This window comes from Nicotiana tabacum, chromosome 17 (assembly GCF_000715075.1).
Source record: "Nicotiana tabacum cultivar K326 chromosome 17, ASM71507v2, whole genome shotgun sequence".
Classification (NCBI taxonomy): domain Eukaryota; kingdom Viridiplantae; phylum Streptophyta; class Magnoliopsida; order Solanales; family Solanaceae; genus Nicotiana; species Nicotiana tabacum.
The window spans coordinates 69,368,135-69,388,620 of NC_134096.1; the positions used below are offsets into that span (position 1 = coordinate 69,368,135).

At 33.5% G+C, this 20,486-nt stretch overlaps 1 pseudogene; it reads right to left on the bottom strand.

Annotated features, from left to right (window-relative positions):
• Positions 1 to 372: 372 nt before the first annotated feature.
• Positions 373 to 1,013, bottom strand: LOC142171917 (dof zinc finger protein DOF1.7-like; annotated as a pseudogene).
• Positions 1,014 to 20,486: the final 19,473 nt, after the last annotated feature.

Here is a 20,486-nt window from a genome sequence, read left to right on the forward strand (position 1 = left end):
TTAAATATCCATTTACACCCCTAATCATTACTAACTGAGAAAAATAACAGTATTAGACCCATTCTTTAACGGCAGGGTCATTAGTGGGCTCAAATTTAAACGAGGGTTATAATTGATCCATTTCAAATAACACAAGGGCATTATTAGACACATTCTATAACGGCAGGGTCATTTTTGGACAAGTTTAAACGAGGGTTATAATTAATCCATTTCGAATACCACAATGTCATTTTTGGGCCTTTTCCCTTTTTTTAAGAGAAAACTTCATTTGTAGCCATCCGGAAAAAACTAATGACAATAGCTAGCCACAAAATAAACCATACAATTAACAGCCCAAAACTAATTAAAAGGCTAGCCGAAGACCACTGCCACTCAAAACCCTAACTTCCTTCTCTCAGCGATCATACGCATTTTCCTCAGCTGAAGAAGCCATTGCTGTCCCAAATATCCATTTGTGTTACTCCCATTTTGACGGATACCATTTGAGCCCGAACCCGAACCTGAATCGGGATTTTGATTCCTTGCAATTCACCTAACTACAAATTGGACCCATTATTATTCGTATTCAAAGATTCCAGCAAAGTCCCAAATTGCGGCCCGTTTGACTCCAACAATGAACTGAATTGCCCATTAGTCATACCAATCACTCTACCACTGTTCTGATCAAAAGCTGAAATTGCAGGTATACCAAATGGCTCTGGTTTTGGATTTGTTATCTGATCAGGTTTTGAAGATGAAACTTAAGACGACGTCATTGAGGAGGAAATTTTCTTATTGGATGAAGAAGAATGTTTTGTGTTCTTACGAGAACCACCACCAATTGGAATATTCTTAAGAGTACCACCTTTGGTCCAATACCTACGACAACTCTTACAAAAGTGACGTGACTAAGAAAGATTATGATTGTTGTAATAACAGAATTTTGTGTTTGGTGAATCACATCTTGGACATTTCAAGTGTTCTTGATCTGGAAATTGTGGCTTTATTTGTGTATAAATTGATGGATCTTGCATATTTAATTTTCTCTTTAGCCTATAAAAATTCAGTCCTTTTGAAATAAACCAAGTGAATTAGTAGTATTGAAACCAAAAAATTTGGTTCTTAGTAGTATTGAAACAAAAATTTGTATAGTGAATATATACAAAAATAGATTGTCATTATACAAAAAATATACTAAATAGACTGTCACTATACAAAATATAGGCTTGGTTTAGTAGTGAATTAGTAGTATTGAAACAAAAATTATATAAAAATAGACTGTCACTATATAATTTATATAAAATAGACTGTCACTATACAAAATATATACTAAATAGACTGTCACTATACAAAAAATATATAAAATATACTATCACTATACAAAATAGACTGTCACTATATAAAAATATACTAAATAGGCTGCCACTATACAATTTATATACAATAGACTATCACTATACAAAATATATACAAAATAAACTGTCACTATACAAAATATATACTAAATAGACTGTCACTATGCAAAAAAATATACAAAATATACTGTCACTATATAAAATATACTGTCACTATATAAAATAGACAAAATAGACTGTCACTATACAAAATATATACAAAATAGACATTTCGGGCTATTAGATGTAATATATTTGGGCCGAAGGGCTATTTTGTGTCAATAGGCAAAAATATGGGCTATTAAAATTTTGAGGGGCTATAGAGGGTAGTTTTCTCTTTTTTTAACAAACGCAGTCGTGCACTTACCAACATAATCTGGGCGAATTAAACAAACAGACATTCTTAGGGATGCTATTTAGGAATTAGGCAGTACTTTTTTGTTCTGAAATTTTGAACTAAAAATCATAATTTCAGGACAATTCAAAACATATTGTGCCCCGAAAAATAAAAAAAAATTCATTCAGGACGCATTAACTAATTCCTAAATAGCAGCCCTTTAAAATAGCTACTTGATGAATTCTACCCACAATATTTAGCAAATAATAACTATTGGGCTATCTTGGAACGATGATTGAGTTGCTAACTAAAAATTTGCACTTCAAAAGACATAACATTTAGAGAGTCATTGAGACCCATAATTTAAAGTACCCCTTTCGACTCGATAAGGTTCGATTCGGTAAACTTCAAGAATCATTGATAACCCTAAGTACCCATTTTGACTTTGTTTCTAAAGCATCAAAGTCATCATTTTTTCTCTCTCTTTCTTCATTTAGGTCCGGTTTGAAATGCCACCTTATAATTGGATTTGGACATAAATAGATGTCATTGCTATAAGAAAAATTAAATTACGGTGGATGTTTACTCTCAATTGCTTAATGACATATTTCTATGCTTAATGACATATTCAATGACATATTTTTCTTCACTTTTTATTCCTATATAAAGGTCTTGTAATAAATAGGAAAATACACACAATTGAAGAAGAAATAAGAATCTCTCCTCTCTTTTTTTCTATATCTCTTAGCTTGTTTTTCCTTGTTCTATGTTGTTACTTTGAGCTATATTTTATAACACGTTATCATCATGAAGTTTCTAACCTCAAGGTTCAATTCCACTTCTGGTAAGGTATATCTCGATGATCTATTGTCAAAATTATCCAGATTTTATTCAGAAAGGTATGTAGTGTTACAGACATATCTTTCTGCTACAGCAACAAGTCCGAACTTTAAACCAGATAAGTTTGTACCACTATTTAGAATAAGCAATGGCCTGGTTATTAGAAAATCAGTATTTATGTGGTTGCTAAGGATGTCACCTTGTCAAATTTTTATGAACTAAATAATAGGTGGCATGTGATATACTTAATAATCTACAAAATTAAAATTATACTTTATTATGTATGCTTATGGTTTTACCTTATAATACGATTTTAGTATGCCTAGTATAATGATTATACATTAATTTACTGTCAAATATAATAATAATAATAATAATAATAATAATAATAATAATAATAATAATAATAATAATAATAATAATAATAATAATAATATTCGTAACTATTTTATTTTGATAAGATAAAATATTAGTACAAGAAGTATGTACTACACCAAATTTTTTATTGATGATAGTTCTTATCAAATTAACATGTTGAATCATTTCTATATGTAAATCATATAATAGTAGATAGTAGACAGAGATTTGTCCACTATATTTTTTATTCCCCGATTGACTTAAAGGTTCTGCTATATCTTTTTATTTTTCTAGAGAGCATAATACTTAGTTTCCACAAAAGTGCATGGTAACTAGTAGTACTATTATTTTGTTTGATACATATTTTTTCCTTAATGTTCTAGTCATATCACTTTCATCTTAAAGTAAGCTTATTGCAGCAAAGACCACATGTGAATTTTCAATATTATTTTGTATTTTTATATATCTATTTGACACTAATTACTTAGCTGATTTGAGTAAACGAAAGTCTATTGTTGAAAATTATATTCAAATAACATTATGAAGAGTTTAACTCAAGAGGTAAGCATTCCTTCGTATTTGAAATTATTTTTGTCCTTTGCTATCAATGATATAAACTTCAATGAGTTCAAGTCGCAATGCACCATGAGGGTAAGACATTAGGATCAAGTCCTGATATTTCATGATGATAAGAGTTGGGTTTGAGTCCCAATTCATTGTGGCCTAACATTCCTTTATATTGGTAAGACATTGGGTTTGAGCCCCACTATACTATATTGATGATATAATGATAACTAAAGAAAAATAATATATTTTTCATGAAAAGGCATGAATATTGTCCTACTTGATTTGCTCCATTCTTGAAGTGAATGTGGTAGCGGCGCATAATAAATTTAAATGAAGACAAGTGGTTGAACAATGAACATGGGCGTTCCAAAGATCAAAATAATAATAATCATCACTATGATTATAAAAGGAGAACAATAAGGGTTCTCAAAATAGTCTTTCAAAATGTGAAGGCAATATTTACCATCAAATTGGTATGAAAAATAATAAAGCACGCCGCTGATTATGATCAATTCCTTGAAGAGAATGTGACTTGTGATAAGCATTGAGAATGCAAACTCATTCCTAAAAGTAAATGTGGCAATATGTGATAAAAGTAATGAATAAAGACATGCAATGCATGATTAGATGAATACCACACAACTCACCTCTAAGGGAGGTTTGACTGAAATAAAGAGAATAAATATTATTATGTGGTTACATGAATATGTCATTGGTCGCGTACATGTAATACGCCAAAAAAAAATATTTTATTGTGCCTTATAAAAGGTTATTAAAGGCAAAATTAAAGCAAGAAATGATTTTTCTTATGATGATTTTGACCATGACAATTGATTATGATATAATTTTCTCAGTGAAGGAGACATTTACCATATGAATGGTGTGACAAAAGATCTTGTAATATAAAAATTGTTAAGAGCTCCGAAAAAATTAATTTGTTACTACCCGGATCAATAAAATTATTCACAACATTGATATTGTAAAGTCTTAAAAGAAACTTTTTGAGTTTCAAATGTGTAAGTCAAAGTGGTTGTCATAGTGAGACTATAAATGAAAAGGATATTGAATATCTTCATATTTCTATAATCATAACGGGTAAATATGAAAGGTTACCCGATTTTCTTTCTATTTGTACTACACAAATATAAGCATGATGATGGAATCATATGTCACAAGTAAACTAGAGGTTTACTGAATTAAATATTAGTTGGCATGACCGGTTGACCATCCCGGTTCAATTATGATGCGAAAAATTAATTGAGAATTACATTGGCATATATTGAAGAAATAGAAGATTCTTCAAGAATTCTCTTGTGCTGCTTATTCTCATGATATATCAGTTAAGGTTGGGATTGAATGCCTTGATTTCTGGAACAAATAAAGGTGATAAATATATGGGCCCAATCACCTGCCATGTGGACCGTTTACTATTATATGATTTTATTAGATGCATCTATTATATGATCACATGTGCATTTGTTATCAACTTGCAGTTTGGCTTTTGCAAGATTGATTGCTCAAATTATTAGAGCACAGTTCCAAAATATAAATTATGATGATTTATCTTGATAATACTGGTTTAAATCCAAGTTGGTTTAGTAGAAATTGTATGCCTCCAATTATATCTAAATCATTGGTTATAAGAACAAAATTGCCAAAATACAATTTGGTATGTGATGTATTATTTAATATACAACAGTACTTGTACGCATCTAGCCAAGTTATGATAAGTTCTCCCTATCACAATCGGTTCAGGGTCAGGAACCAAATAATTTCCATCTAGAAATATGAATGTGCTATATGATTTAATTGTTCTACCACAATGCACAAAGATGGATCCCCAAATAAGGCTAGGGATATGTGTTGGTGATCCCAAGAATAGGAGAGAAAATAGGCAGCTAAAAAAGTAATGCATGTAATGAATTATTATGAGTGCATCTAGATCCTCGTACGAAAAAATGTGAACTTGAAGTTCAATTGATAATTCATTTGCAAAATATTGCCAGGCGGATTTGCCGACCCAAAGCTAAATATCATATTCAACTGCTAATGCTCCAAATAAAATTAAGTTCATAATGAATAGAGTCTATGGCATGCATGAAGCATAATAGACTAATCGGTTCCAAAGATAAAACTCCTTGAAGAAGGAGAAGAGCAAATGTTCAAGATGGTCATAATAAGGAGGCAAGTGCTCTAGAAGAGCACCACGACATAACACTTCATAAGACCTCATGGGAGAGGCTCAAGTACCTGAAAATAATAAGATAAAGAGATCTCAATAAATTATGTCTTTATTAGGTAATAGTAGAACCGATATAAAATAATCATCGACGATATTGTTAATATAATGTAGTGCTTAATATTGTTAATATTGACGAGGATCTTGAGCTCAAATCTCTCATGAAATTTGGACAGATAAATGATTGGCCAAATGAAATATATGCAATGAAAATTGATTTCACCTAAAAATATGAAGTTGGACGGATAGTCCAAACACCTGGAAATATAAAGCCAGTGGAGGTATAAATGTATTCTTGTGCGGAAAAAAAAAGTCAAGTCGATAGACATAAAGACGACTTGTGTCACAAGAAGATTTGTAAATATCCTGGCATTGATTATATAGAGACATGTTCTCCTATGGTGGATGTCGTCATTTCGGGTTTTAATCTGGCAATACAAGAAAAATGTGATATGCGTATAATGAAAATCATTGAAGGATTTAAATTGTTCTAAAGAATATTAAGGTTTCCAAGAAATTATTTAAATAAAGCTTCAAAAATCCTTATACGGATTGAAACAATTAAGGCTCATGTGGTATAATCGTCTGAGTGAGTACCTATTGAAAGAAGGGTGCAAGAATGATTCAATTTGTCCTTGTGTCTTTATAAAAAGATCTGGATCTAAATTTGTTATAATCGCCATGTATGTTGATGATTTAATTATCATTGGAACTCCTAGGGAGCTTCCTAAAGAAGTAGACTATTTAAAGAAAGAATTTAAAATGAAAGATCTTGGAAAGACAAAATTTTGTCTTGGTCTACAAACTGAGTATATGAAAGACAAAATTTTGTCTTGGTCTACAAATTGAGTATATGAAAGATGGAATTTTTGTTCATCAATCAGCATACACTAAAAAGATTTTAAAGCGATTCTATATGGATAAAGCACATCCATTCCGACCTCATGAAAATAATGAAGAGCTTCTTGGTCCCGAAGTACCATATCTTAGTGCAATTGGTGCACTAATATATCTTTCTAACATTACAAGGTCTGACATAACTTTTTCAGTTAATGTCTTAACAAGATATAGCTCTGCTCCTATAAGAAGACATTGGAATGGAATCAAATATATATTGCGGTATTTAAAAGGGACTACCGATATGAGATTATTTTATGGCAATGATTGCAGTCCCGATCTTGTTAGTTATGCTGATGCTGGGTATTTATCTGACCCACACAAGGCTCAATCTCAAACAGGCTATATGTTTACATATGGAGGCACTGCCATATCTTGGCGATCATCTAAGCAATCAATCGTGGCTACTTCATCTAATCATGCTGAGATAATTGCTATTCATGAAGTAAGTCGAGAATGTATATGGTTGAGGTTTATAATACACCTTATTCGAGATAAATGTGGTTTGAAGTGTGATAAACTACCCACAATTTTGTATGAAGACAATGCAGCATGCATAGCCCAATTGAAGGGGGGATTCATAAAAGGGGATAGGACAAAGCACATTTCACCAAAGTTATTTTACACACATAATCTTCAAAAGAATGGTGATATCAATGTGCAACATATCCGTTCAAGTGATAATATGGCTGATTTGTTCACCAAATCTCTACCGACGTCAACCTTCAAGAAACTAGTGTACAAGATTGGGATGCGAAGGCTCAAGGATGTGAATTGATGCTCTCATCAGGGGGAGTTAATATGCATTGTACTCTTTTTCCCTTATAAGGTTTTGTCCCATTGCGTTCTCCTTGCAAGGTTTTTAACGAGGCAACCAAAAGGCGTATTTCTAAACATGTGTACTCTTTTTCTTTCAATAGAATATTTTTCCCATAGGGTTTTTTTCTAATAAGGTTTTAACGAGGCACATTATCTATGGACCTCCAAGGGGGAGTGTTATAAGAAAAATTAAATTATGGTGGATGTCTACTCTTCCTTCATGATCTTCTCAAATGCTTAATGACATATTTCTATGCTTAATGACATATTTTTCTTCACTTTTTATGCCTATATAAAGGCCTTGTAATAGATAAAAAAAAATACACAAAATTGAAGAAGAAATAAGAATCTCTCCTCTCTTTCTTTCTATATCTCTTAGCTTGTTTTTCCTTGTTCTATATTGTTACTTTGAGCTATATTTTATAACAGTCATTACACAATTTCACATATTTATCTGATCAAAATAATTACTGAATCATTAATTTCACTCTCAACTCTTGGGGAGGGGGGAGGGGGGCTAAGAGCTGGGGGTAATTATATGGTGTTTTAATTACCAAATGACTTTTAAAATTCTTTTTTTTTTTCATTTTAAATATTTTTTATATTAGTAAATTTCATGGATGGTCATTTAACTTTGTGTTCATTACTCAAAAGTCACTTTTCTTTCTTTTGTTACGTAAAAGTCATTTAACTTTATGTTTATTACTCAAAAGTCATTTTTTTTTTGTTACACAAAAATTATTTTACTGTGATCTAGTGATCACAATAATGTCACGACCCAAAATCCCACCACATGCATCGTGATGGCACTAAGTCTCTAAGACTAGGTAAGTCGATTACAATTATATTTTGAACCATTTTTTTTTGAATATACATAATTTAATACAAATGTCGAAACTAACAGCGGAAATATTCAAACAACCTCCCAAGACTGGTAATACTGAGTCACGAACTCTAACTGAGTACATGCAGTGATCCCAAGGATCGAATATACAATACTGTGCGAATAAGAGTGGACAGTACAATAAAAATAAAAAGACTCCAAGGGGCTGCGACAACCAAGCTGCCCTACCTTTAATCCTTGCGATCACACTCTAATCTCTCTCCGAATCCGATATCTCCAATACCTAGCTCTGCACAAAAATGTACAGAAGTGTAGTATGATTACACCACAGTCGATACCCAATAAGTATCAAGACTAACCTCGGTGGAGTAGTGACGAGGTACAGTCAAGACACTCACTAGTCATTTTACCTGTGCAATATAGTAACATGCATGGATAATAGAAAACAAGTAGCAGTGCCAGCACCAAAGATCAATCAGGGATATGAACAACAAGGCAACAAGAACACCATAAATATTACTCAAACGAATAAAGAACACAAATACAACCAATTAATCAAGTCCTTCAAATATAAATCTTTCACATATAAGTTTTTCAAATAAAAACTTCTCAACTATAAATCCTTCAAATAAATATCCTTCAAGTGTAATTCTTTCAAATAAATATCTTACGAATATAATTCTTTTAAATAAATATCTTTCAAACATAATTCTTTCAAGTAAATACCTTTCGAATATAATTCTTTCAAGTAAATATCTTTTGAATATAATTCTTTCAAGTAAATACCTTTTTGAATATAATTCTTTCAAGTAAGTATCTCTTTAATATAATTCTTTCACATAAATACATTTCGAATATAATTATTTCAAGTAAAAGTCACCATGTGACACCTCATTTAACTTTTCTAGTGTGAGAAATATATTCAAGATATCACATCAAATGGCACGGTAACACCTTCGTGCATTTATCTTATTAAATTCATAACTTTCCTGGTGTGAATAATATGTTCACATATCACATCGAATGGCATGGTAATACCTTTGTGCACTTGTCTCATTCTCACTCAATATATATATATATATATATATATATATATATATATATATATATATGTATATATGTATATATATCAATTGGCACGGCAACACCCTTCATGCATTTATCTCTTTCTCACCGTGCATACATATAATAGTACCAACTAGGTGGGAGAAATATCAATAACAATAAAAGAAATAAAGTGGGAGGCACATAGTAAGCAACAACGACTACAAGTCACATAGAAAACATAGATGCACAATAACATCTCAAGATAAAGGCATGAATGTATACACAACGAAAAGATATCACAATATAATGTAGGTCTCTTGTCCTCGCCTGTACGGAAACACCCTTCGTACCATGAACATATGATAATTTAAAAATAATGGCACGACATCACCCTTCATGCTTTTACTCTCATCCTCTCGTGATAGTATAATTGAAATGGCATGGCATCACCCTTCATGCTTTACACTCTCAAATGGCACGGCAACACCCTTCGTGCTTTACACTCTCAAATGGAACGGCATCACCCTTCGTACTTTACACTCTCAAATGGCACTGCATCACCCTTCGTGCTTTACATTCTCAAATGGCACGGCATCACCCTTCGTGTTTTAACTCTCAAATGGTACGACATCACCCTTCATGTTTTACACTCTCCCTCACATGATAATGTATATGAAATATCACGGCATCACCCTTCGTGCTTTACACTCTTCCTTACCAAGCACATGTATATCATTAACAAGCAAGGTAGGAAGCATAAATAACATCAGGGAGAGTATTTAAACGACAACACAATACAACAATTCATATCACAATTTGCCACATGGCACAACCAACTCCAAAGATACAACAAAATCTATTAATTTCATAGCAAATAGCCCAAAGCTCCACACAACGTATATAAAACCTCAAAGACAACAACAAAGATGAAAAAGTAACTCAGCATAGGACAACAGCTTCTTTAATCAAAATTTATGATAAATATATTAACGCCTCTTTTTAAAGTTATTTAATTAATTATATGTAGATGGAAAATCCATAATGAAATTAATTTCAAGAAATATCAAATCAACAAACACACGGAATTCACATAAAATCCAAGTGGCAATCACACCAAATTATCATATAAAATACAAACTCGACAAATAAGGAATGAGGTATGACAAATCAAGGATTTACTAAGTTCCAACAATTTTCCAATTTAATACATAAAGGCGTCTACGAATTTTAACCATATAATTTGCACATATAAACCAAGTACTTATTCGTCACCTCGCGTACATGATTTTCAATTACACAATTTTCACATAAGACTTAATACCTAAGTGGTAATCCCCCCACTCAAGGTTAGGCAAGATACTTACCTCGACGATACTAAGTCAATGCTTTAAATGATTTTCGCGAGTTAAGCCACCTTCGGACGGTTCAAATTTGAAATTCGCCCCTTAATAATACTACGATGGTCAACCACACTAAATAAATTTCACTCTACAACAATGCAACACAATTTCACCAATATTAGTAAACAAATTTCTAAATTTTTGGTCATTTAGGCATTTTATCAAACACCTAGAGTACATAGCATTTTACTACCTCTAGTAATGGTGTTTCTTCATCTAACAATCCATCCTTCCCACCAACAAGAGATACTAAACCATCCTTTGTCTACAATCAACCTTCTTTAGCATCATTAAAATCTTCAATGAACTCACATCCATCCAATTATTGCTAATTAATTCATTACAAAATCTCTACAACACCCAATAATCTAGTTTAAGTATTTATGGCTTCCAAGCACCATCCAATAAGTGTTAATACTTATTTTTTGCTCACGTACTCATAATAAATCCATACATGTAAGTCTAAGGGTGAAGGATTACCTTTTTGGAAGAAATCTTGCAAAACCTTCCTTTGAGTTCTTGAAGAAATTGCTTGAAGATCTAAGTATTTTATGTGTAGATTTTATCAATACTGGTGTAGAAATGATGGAATTTCATACCAAGATAATGGGGATTGCTTACCTTGAAGAAGAGAGGAGTTGGTAGTCTTGAGTGAGTGGAGAAGAGCTCTAAAATTCGTCCAAATAAAGTGGGAAAAATGAACCCCGAAATGGTATCTATAGGCCCAGATTTCTGGATTTTGGATGCTGCCCCGGATGCTATGGCAGCACTTCAGTGCCTGCCCTTCTTTTGGATGCGGCCCGGGATGCTTCGCATCCGCAGTCTCCTCTGCCAGCCTTTGGTAATTTGGTCATAACTTCTTGCATAGATATCCAAATGACGAACGGTTTGAAGTGTTAGAAACTAGACTCGAAGATCTTTCATTTGATAGGTTGTTCATCACATAACTCCTTATATATATATGTAGATACTCTCGTCCTAAGTTAGGTCTTGTGCTGAAATATAACAAATCGATCCGGAATGACCTCAATTTTTGCACACATGTCATAAATGACATAACGAAGCTATTCAAATTTTCGAATTGAAGTCCAAGCCCGATACATCAAGGTCAACTCCCGGTCAACATTATTTTTTCCTTAAAATCTTCCATTTTTCAACTTTCGTCAAAATGCGTCGAATTGTCCTACGGACTTCCAAATCCAAATCCAGACATACGCCTAAGTCCAAAATCACCATACGAAACTATTGACACCATCAAAATCCCATTTCGGAGTCATTTGCTCAAAAGTCAAACTCCGATCAACTCTTTTCATTTAAGCTTCAAAAATGAGGATTGTTCTTTTAATTAAATTCCGAACCTTCCAAAAACCAAACTCGACCACACACGAAAGTCATAATACATATTACGAAGTTGCTCGGGATCTTAAGTCGCTGAACGGAATGTTAATTCTCAAAACGACAAGTTGGGTTGTTACATTCTCCCCCTCTTAAACATACGTTCGTCCTCGAACGTGTCAAGAATTATTCTGTGGAGATTAAATTACTGAGCGTATTCTTACACACATACTCGCGGGTGATTCTACATCACTAAAAATTTAACATGGGTCCGACAACACTATCTCAGTTGAGATTATTTCATTTATACACTTTAAAACCAATTTCTTACACTCCAAATATTTTCAAAAGGCCAGATTTTTACATCAACACACAGTATTAGTCTCAACCGACTATAGCTACTCATGCCTACGCACACGTCATATGTATTCCTATAATCATATCTCTGGTCATAATAGTTGTTCATAATTAATTCTAGCATCCTCAATCAACCTCATATTAATCAAACTCTCATTTTAATTTTTTTTTTCACAATACTGACAGCAAATCGCGAGGCATGAAGACCTCATAATTATTTACCTGAATTAATGAGTCATATTTTACGCCACCTGGGCACTCACCTCGTAGGCTAAAGCTCAATAATTACAACATGAATATTGCTTAATATGCACAGAAACACATAAAGGAATTATCAAATAAGCCTAGTAGGCATGACTCCCTATTAGTACTACAGTACAAATTAAATTTTACAAAGGGAGAATTTAAAACACATGAATTTAACCACAAGGATCTCATCCTGATATAACTTCCACCGCGGCATATAGCCCGGGTTAAACATATCAAATCACATTAAACCGCGAGGATCCCATCCTCAACTCTGAATCACAAGTACTTTGCACATTGTGCCAACTGAAATTTTCCATTTTTTTTTTATAAATTCCGCGAAATAATTTCACAACACATAATAAATATCCATACCGGTAGGGCATATGATTCATAAAATTGTAATCAATTATCCCCAAATTACATCAAAAACCCACTGTAGTAAGGAACAAGAAAGTCACTTTTGAGCTCATAGCCCTCAATAGTGTGCAAAACAATATGATAGACACGGGCTAACACCATCAAATCTCCCAACATGGATAAACACGTGAGTGGTGTACAAATCACAAACTCGCCCTATATGGAGCACGATAGGAGGTCTCACATCGATAATCAGAATTGAATCAAAATAAGAATAGTGCTCATTTTATTATAAAATAAATCATGCCTGTAACGATGCCATCTGGTGTGTTGGCCTCATCCAAGTCATACCAATTATATCAACGGGTCGGGCCTCCCCCTCTTGGGCGCCCTTTACCCGCATGTTCGTCACCCCTAACTAGCTGTGCACGTGGAGTATTAACTGGAATAAAGCCTGTAGCCTGAGTGTTCTGATGAAATCCACCCCTCTCAAGTCTGGAAAAATTTTTCATGATGTGCCTAGTATGACCACACTCATAACAAACCCACTGCAAGCGTGACTGTTCATACTGAGTCTGTGCCGGATAACTGGAATAACCACTGTAAGAATCTCGTGCTGGTGGTGCACTAAAAGTATTAACTAGAGCACTACCAATAATCTGAATTGCGGACTGGGCTGACCGACTGCCCGAGCCTCCACCATAATGAGTCATAGCTGCAGAGTAGAATTCACTAAATCCTCTAGAGTTCTAAGACCTTTTGGCCTTCTTAGACTTTTTCTCCTCACTTCGAGCACGTTATAACATCCTGGCAATCTCTACTACTTGCTAAAATGGGATACCAGTCTGCAACTCTCGAGCCATGCATATTTTAAGATCATAATCGAGCCCCTCAATAAATCTGCGGACTCTTTCTCTGACTTTAGGAACTAAAATAGGTGCCTAACGGGCTAGCTTACTGAACCTGGTGGCATATTATGACACTGTCATGGTGCCCTGACGCAACCATTCAAACTCCGTGCGCCACGCATCCCAGAGAGTCTGGGGTACAAACTCTTTCAAAAACATATCCGAAAATTGAGCCCAAGTTGGTGGCATTGCACCGGATGGTCTACCTTCTTCATAAACTTGCCACCACTAATACATTGCTCCTGACAGCTGAAATATAGTAAAGGCAACTCCACTCACTTCCACAATGCCCATGGTGCAGAGAATACAGTTAAAATTTTAATAGAAATCACTGGGCATCCTTGGTAGCTGTGCCACTAAAGGTACGTGGTCTATACCTCTTAAATCTCTCAAGTCTCTTTTGTTCTTCTTCTGATGCCTCTGGCCTAACCTCAGGCTGAACTAGAATAACAGGTTGTACCGGTACTATACCCGGAGCCTGACCAATGTGAACCTACTGCTCTGGAGTACGGGCGGTAGGAGTTTGAACTCCTCCCCCAATCTGTGAAATATGGTGAAACGGAGATCAATCCCGCCTGAGTCAATGTACCAAACATGTTCAAGAACTGTGCTAAAGTCTATGAAGTCCGGGGGTAACAACAAGTGTCTTTGGTACTTGTCCCCCAACCGAAGCTACTAGCGGTTCCTCAACTGCTACTCTGACAGGTGCACTAGTTGCGGCACGTGCCCTTCCTCGGCCTCTACCACGACCTCTACTTTGGCCCCGGCCTCTTGCGGCCCTGGCAGAATGCGCGGGTGTCTGCTCAGCTAACCCGGCAGTGCGTCTCCTCACCATCCATGAGAGAATAGAGGCACAAAGGCTCAAAATCCAAAATCAACAAATTCCACACGATAGGAATGAAAGAAGTGAAAATTTTCTAATAGTTATGTAGCCTCTCGAAGATAAGTACAGACGTCTCCTTACCGATCCGCAAGACTCTACTAGACTCGTTTGTGACTCGTAGAACCTATGAATCTAGAGCTCTCATACCAACTTATCACGACCCAAAATCCCACCACAGGCGTCGTGATGGCACTTAGTCTCTAAGACTAGGTAAGCCGATTACAATTATATTTTGAGCCATTTTGTTTTTTGAATATACATAATTTAATACAAATGTCGAAACTAACAGCGAAAATATTCAAACAACCTCCCAAGACTGGTAATACTGAGTCACGAACTATAACTGAGTACATGCAGTGATCCCAAGGATCGAATATACAATACTGTGCGAATAAGAGTGGACAGTACAATAAAAATGGAAAGACTCCAAGGAACTGCGACAACCAAGCAACCCTACCTTGAATCCTTGCGATCACACTCTAATCTTTGTCTGAATCCGATATCTCCAATACCTGGCTCTGCACAAAAATGTGCAGAAGTGTAGTATGTTACACCACAGTCGGTACCCAGTAAGTATCAAGACTAACCTCGATGGAGCAGTGACGAGGTACAGTCAAGACACTCACTAGTCATTTAACCTGTGCAATATAGTAACATACATGGATAATAAAAAACAAGTAGCAGTGACAGCAACAAAGATCAATCAGGGATATGAACAACAAGGTAACAAGAACACCATAAATATTGCTCAAACGAATAAGGAACACAAGTACAACCAATTAATCAAGTCCTTCAAATATAAATCTTTCACATATAAGTTTTTCAAATAAAAATCTCTCCACTATAAATCCTTCAAATAAATATCCTTCAAGTGTAATTCTTTCAAATAAATATCTTACGAATATAATTCTTTCAAATAAATATCTTTCAAACATAATTCTTTTAAGTAAATACCTTTCGAATATAATTCTTTCAAGTAAATATCTTTTGAATATAATTCTTTCAAGTAAATACCTTTCGAATATAATTCTTTCAAGTAAGTATCTTTCGAATATAATTCTTTCACGTAAATACATTTCGAATATAATTATTTCAAGTAAAAGTCACCATGTGACACCTCATTTAACTTTCCTAGTATGAGAAATATATTCAAGATATCACATCAAATGGCATGGTAACACCTTCGTGCATTTATCTCATTAAATTCATAACTTTCATGGTGTGAATAATATGTTCACATATCACATCTATTGGCATGGTAATACCTTTGTGCACTTGTCGCATTCTCACCCAATATATATATATATATGTAGATCAAATCAATTTGCACGGAAACACCCTTCGTGCATATATCTCTTTCTCACCGTGCGTACATATAATAGTACCAACTAGGTGGCACAAATGCCAATAACAATAAAAGAAATAAAGTGGGAGGCACATAGGAAGAAACAACGACTACAAGTCACATAGAAAACATAGGTGCACAATAACATCTCAAGATAAAGACATGAATGTATACACAACGAAAAGATATCATAATATAATGTATGTCTCTTGTCCTCGCATGTACGGAAACACCCTTCGTACCATGAATATATGATAATATAAAAATAATGGCACGACATCACCCTTCGTGCTTTTACTCTCATCCTCATGTGATAGTATAATTGAAATGTCACGACATCACCCTTCGTGCTTTACACTCTCAAATGGAACGACATCACCCTTCGTGCTTTACATTCTCAAATGGCACGACATCACCCTTCGTACTTTACACTCTCAAATGGCACGACATCACCCTTCGTGCTTTACACTCTCAAATGGCACGACATCACCCTTCGTGCTCTACACTCTCAAATGGCACGACATCACCCTTCGTGTTTTACACTCTCCCTCACATGATAATACATATGAAATGGCACGGCATCACCCTTCGTGCTTTACACTTTTCCTTACCAAGCACATGTATATCATTAACAAGCAAGGTAGGAAGCATAAATAATATCAGGGAGAGTCTTTAAACGACAACACAATACAACAATTCATATCACAATTTGTCCACATGGCACAACCAACTCCAAAGATACAACAAAATCAATTAGTTTCATAGCAAATAGCCCAAAGCTCCACACAACGTATATAAAACCCCAAAGACAACAACAAAGATGGAAAAATAACTCAGCATAGGACAACACCTTCTTTAATCCAAATTTTTGATAAATATATTAACGCCTCTTTTTAAACTTATTTAATTAATTATTTGCAGATGAAAAATCCATAATGAAATTAATTTCAAGAAATATCAAATCAACAAACACACGGAGTTCACATAAAACTCCAAGTGGCAATCACACCAAATTATCATATAAAACACAAACTCGACAAATAAGGAATGAGGCTTGACAAATCAAGGATTTACTAAGTTCCATCAATTTTCCAATTTAATACATAAGGGCGTCTACGAATTTCAACCGATATAATTTGCTCATATAAACCAAGTACGTACTCGTCACCTCGCGTACATGGTTTTCAATTACACAATTTTCATATAAGACTCAATGCCTAAGTGGTAATTTTTCCACTCAAGGTTAGGCAAGATACTTACCTCGACGAAACTAAGTTAATGCTTTAAATAATCTTCGCGAGTTACGCCACCTTCGGATGGTTCAAATCTGAAATTCGCCCCTTAATAATACTACGATGGTCAACCACACTAAACAAATTTCACTCTACAACAATGCAACACAATTTCACCAATATTAGTAAACAAATTTCTAAATTTTTGGTCATTTAGGCATTTTATCAAACACCTAGAGTACATAGCATTTTACTACCTCTAGTAATGGTGTTTCTTCATCCAACAATCCCTCCTTCCCACCAACAAGAGATACTAAACCATCCTTTGTCTACAAACAACCTTCTTTATCATCATTAAAATCATCAATGAACTCACATCCACCCAATTATTGCTAATTAATTCATTGCAAAATCTCTACAAGTAAAATCATCAATGAACTCACATCCAATAAGTGTTAATACTTATTTCTTGCTCACGTACTCATAATAAATCCATACAAGTAAGTCTAAGGGTGAAGGATTACCTTTTTGGAAGAAATCTTGCAAAAAACTCATTTGAGTTCTTGAAGAAATTTTTTGAAGATCTAAGTATTTTATGTGTAGATTTCATCAATACTGGTGTAGAAATGATGGAATTTCATACCAAGATAATGGGGATTGCTTACCTTGAAGAAGATAGGAGTTGGTTGTCTTGAGTGAGTGGAGAAGAGCTCCAAAATTCGTCCAAATGAAGTGGGGAAAATGAACCCTGAAATGGTATCTATAGGCCTAGATTTCTGGGTTTCGGATGCTGCCCCGGATGCTATGGCAGCACTTCATTGCCAGCCCTTCTTTCGGATGCGGCCCCGAATGCTTCGCATCCGTAGTCTCCTCTGCCAGCCTTTGGTAATTTGGTCATAAATTCTTGTAGAGATATCCAAATAACAAACGGTTTGAAGCGTTAGAAACTAGACTCAAAGATATTTCATTTAGAAACTAGACCCAAAGAAGTTTCATTTGATAGGTTGTACATCACATAACTCCTTATATTAATGTATATACTCTAGTCCTAAGTTAGGTCTTGTGCCGAAACATAACAAATCGATCCGGAATGACCTTAAATTTTGTACACAAGTCGTAAATGACATTACGAATCTATTCAAATTTCTAGAATCGAAGTCCAAGCCCGTTACATCAAGATCAACTCCCGGTCAACGTTATTTTTTTCTTAAAATCTTTCATTTTTCAACTTTCGCCAAAATGCGTCGAATTGTCCAACGGACTTCCAAATCCAAATCCGGACATACGCCTAAGTCCAAAATCACCATACGAAGCTATTGACACCATCAAAATCCCATTTCGGAGTCGTTTGCTCAAAAGTCAAACTCTGGTCAACTCTTTTCATTTAAGCTTCAAAAATAAGGATTGTTCTTCTAATTAAATTTTGAACCTTCCAAAAACAAAACTCGACCACACATGCAAGTCATAATATATATTACGGAGTTGCTCGGGACCTTAAGTTGCTGAACAGAACGTTAATTCTCAAAACGACAAGTTGGGTCGTTACAAGTAATCACTTTGACCAGATTTTACAAATCTTTCATCTGAAAAGTCTATTATGCCCTTAACATTATAGATCATCTCATTTATGTAATACATTCTATATTATATGTTATATAATATACTTTTACTACAGGTATTTTACTTATAATTAAAATAACTTGATATTATTTTATTTATTATTTTTATAATATATTCGTACATTTAATTTTTTTTAACCTTAATTTTCAAGATATATAAGTAGAATTATTAAATTTGTCAGTAATATTACCGTAAAAAAATCTCAAGTCCATGTTCTTAACCATGCTTAATGAAATATTTTTAATAAAAATTATTAAATTAAAGCTCACTGATTTATCATCCAAGCCATACTCATTAATCCAATAAATAAAATACCCACATTTAGCACAATGACATATCACATTAATTTTTTCAAATAAATAATATTAATTGATAAAGTTTTAAAATTTTTAATATTAAACACAAATATCTCTGAAACTTTTTAAATTTTTTATTGACTATAAAAAAACTATTATTTGTTAAAAAAAATTGTTTTTTATTACTTTAAATAAATAATAAATCATTTTTATATTTAAAATATGTTCATGTTTAAATATAGTTAAACAAATTGAGTGCCATAAAAAAACTAAATGTATGGATATATTATAAAAATAATAAATAAATAAATTTAAGTTATTTTAATTATATGTAAAATATCTAGGTTAAAATACATTATATAGTATATAATATAGAAGGTATTATATAAATGAGAAGATTTATAATGTCAAGGGCATAATAGACTTTTCAAGTAAAAGTATTATAAAATCTGGCCAAGGTGACTTTTGTGATAAATAGAGCAAAGTAAAATAATTTATGTGTAACAAAAGAAAAAAATTAACTTTTAGGTAATGAACACAAAGTTGAATGATTTTTACGTAATAAAAAGAAGAAAAATAACTTTTTCGTAATGAACACAAAGTTAAATAACCACTCATAAAATTTACTCTTAAAAGGTGATATATGTTATTTGTTACACAGTAAACCTTATTTACATGGTATTTTAATTTTTTTAATTTAAATTTGATATTTAGAATTACACTATAATTTTACCATGAAAAAAATAAGTCATTAAAATTACTAATATCATAAAATTATTTGACTATGTAATTACTATTTTATTAACTTACTCATAAGATATTGAGGGTGGCACCGCCCTTGATAGGGAGTCCGCAGTTTGATTCGCGCTCGGTATTTAATAGGTACATTATCTAGTATTTTCCCTTCTAAGTTTTTCTATTAATTGATTAATTCCTGCTGTATTTTTTAAAAACTCTATTACAGTAGTAATTGTTATGAATATATTATATTATGGATGTTCATTTAGTACTTCGTTGTAAATAAGCTTCCTGAAGAAGTTTATCCATATGAGACTCCGCCATAAATATGTTTATTTATTTAGTACTCTATTAGAAATAAGCCTCCTGAAGAAGTATATCCTTTCGGTACTCCGTTATGGATAAATATTACCCATGATAGAAGATTATCTATATCTGGCACAACA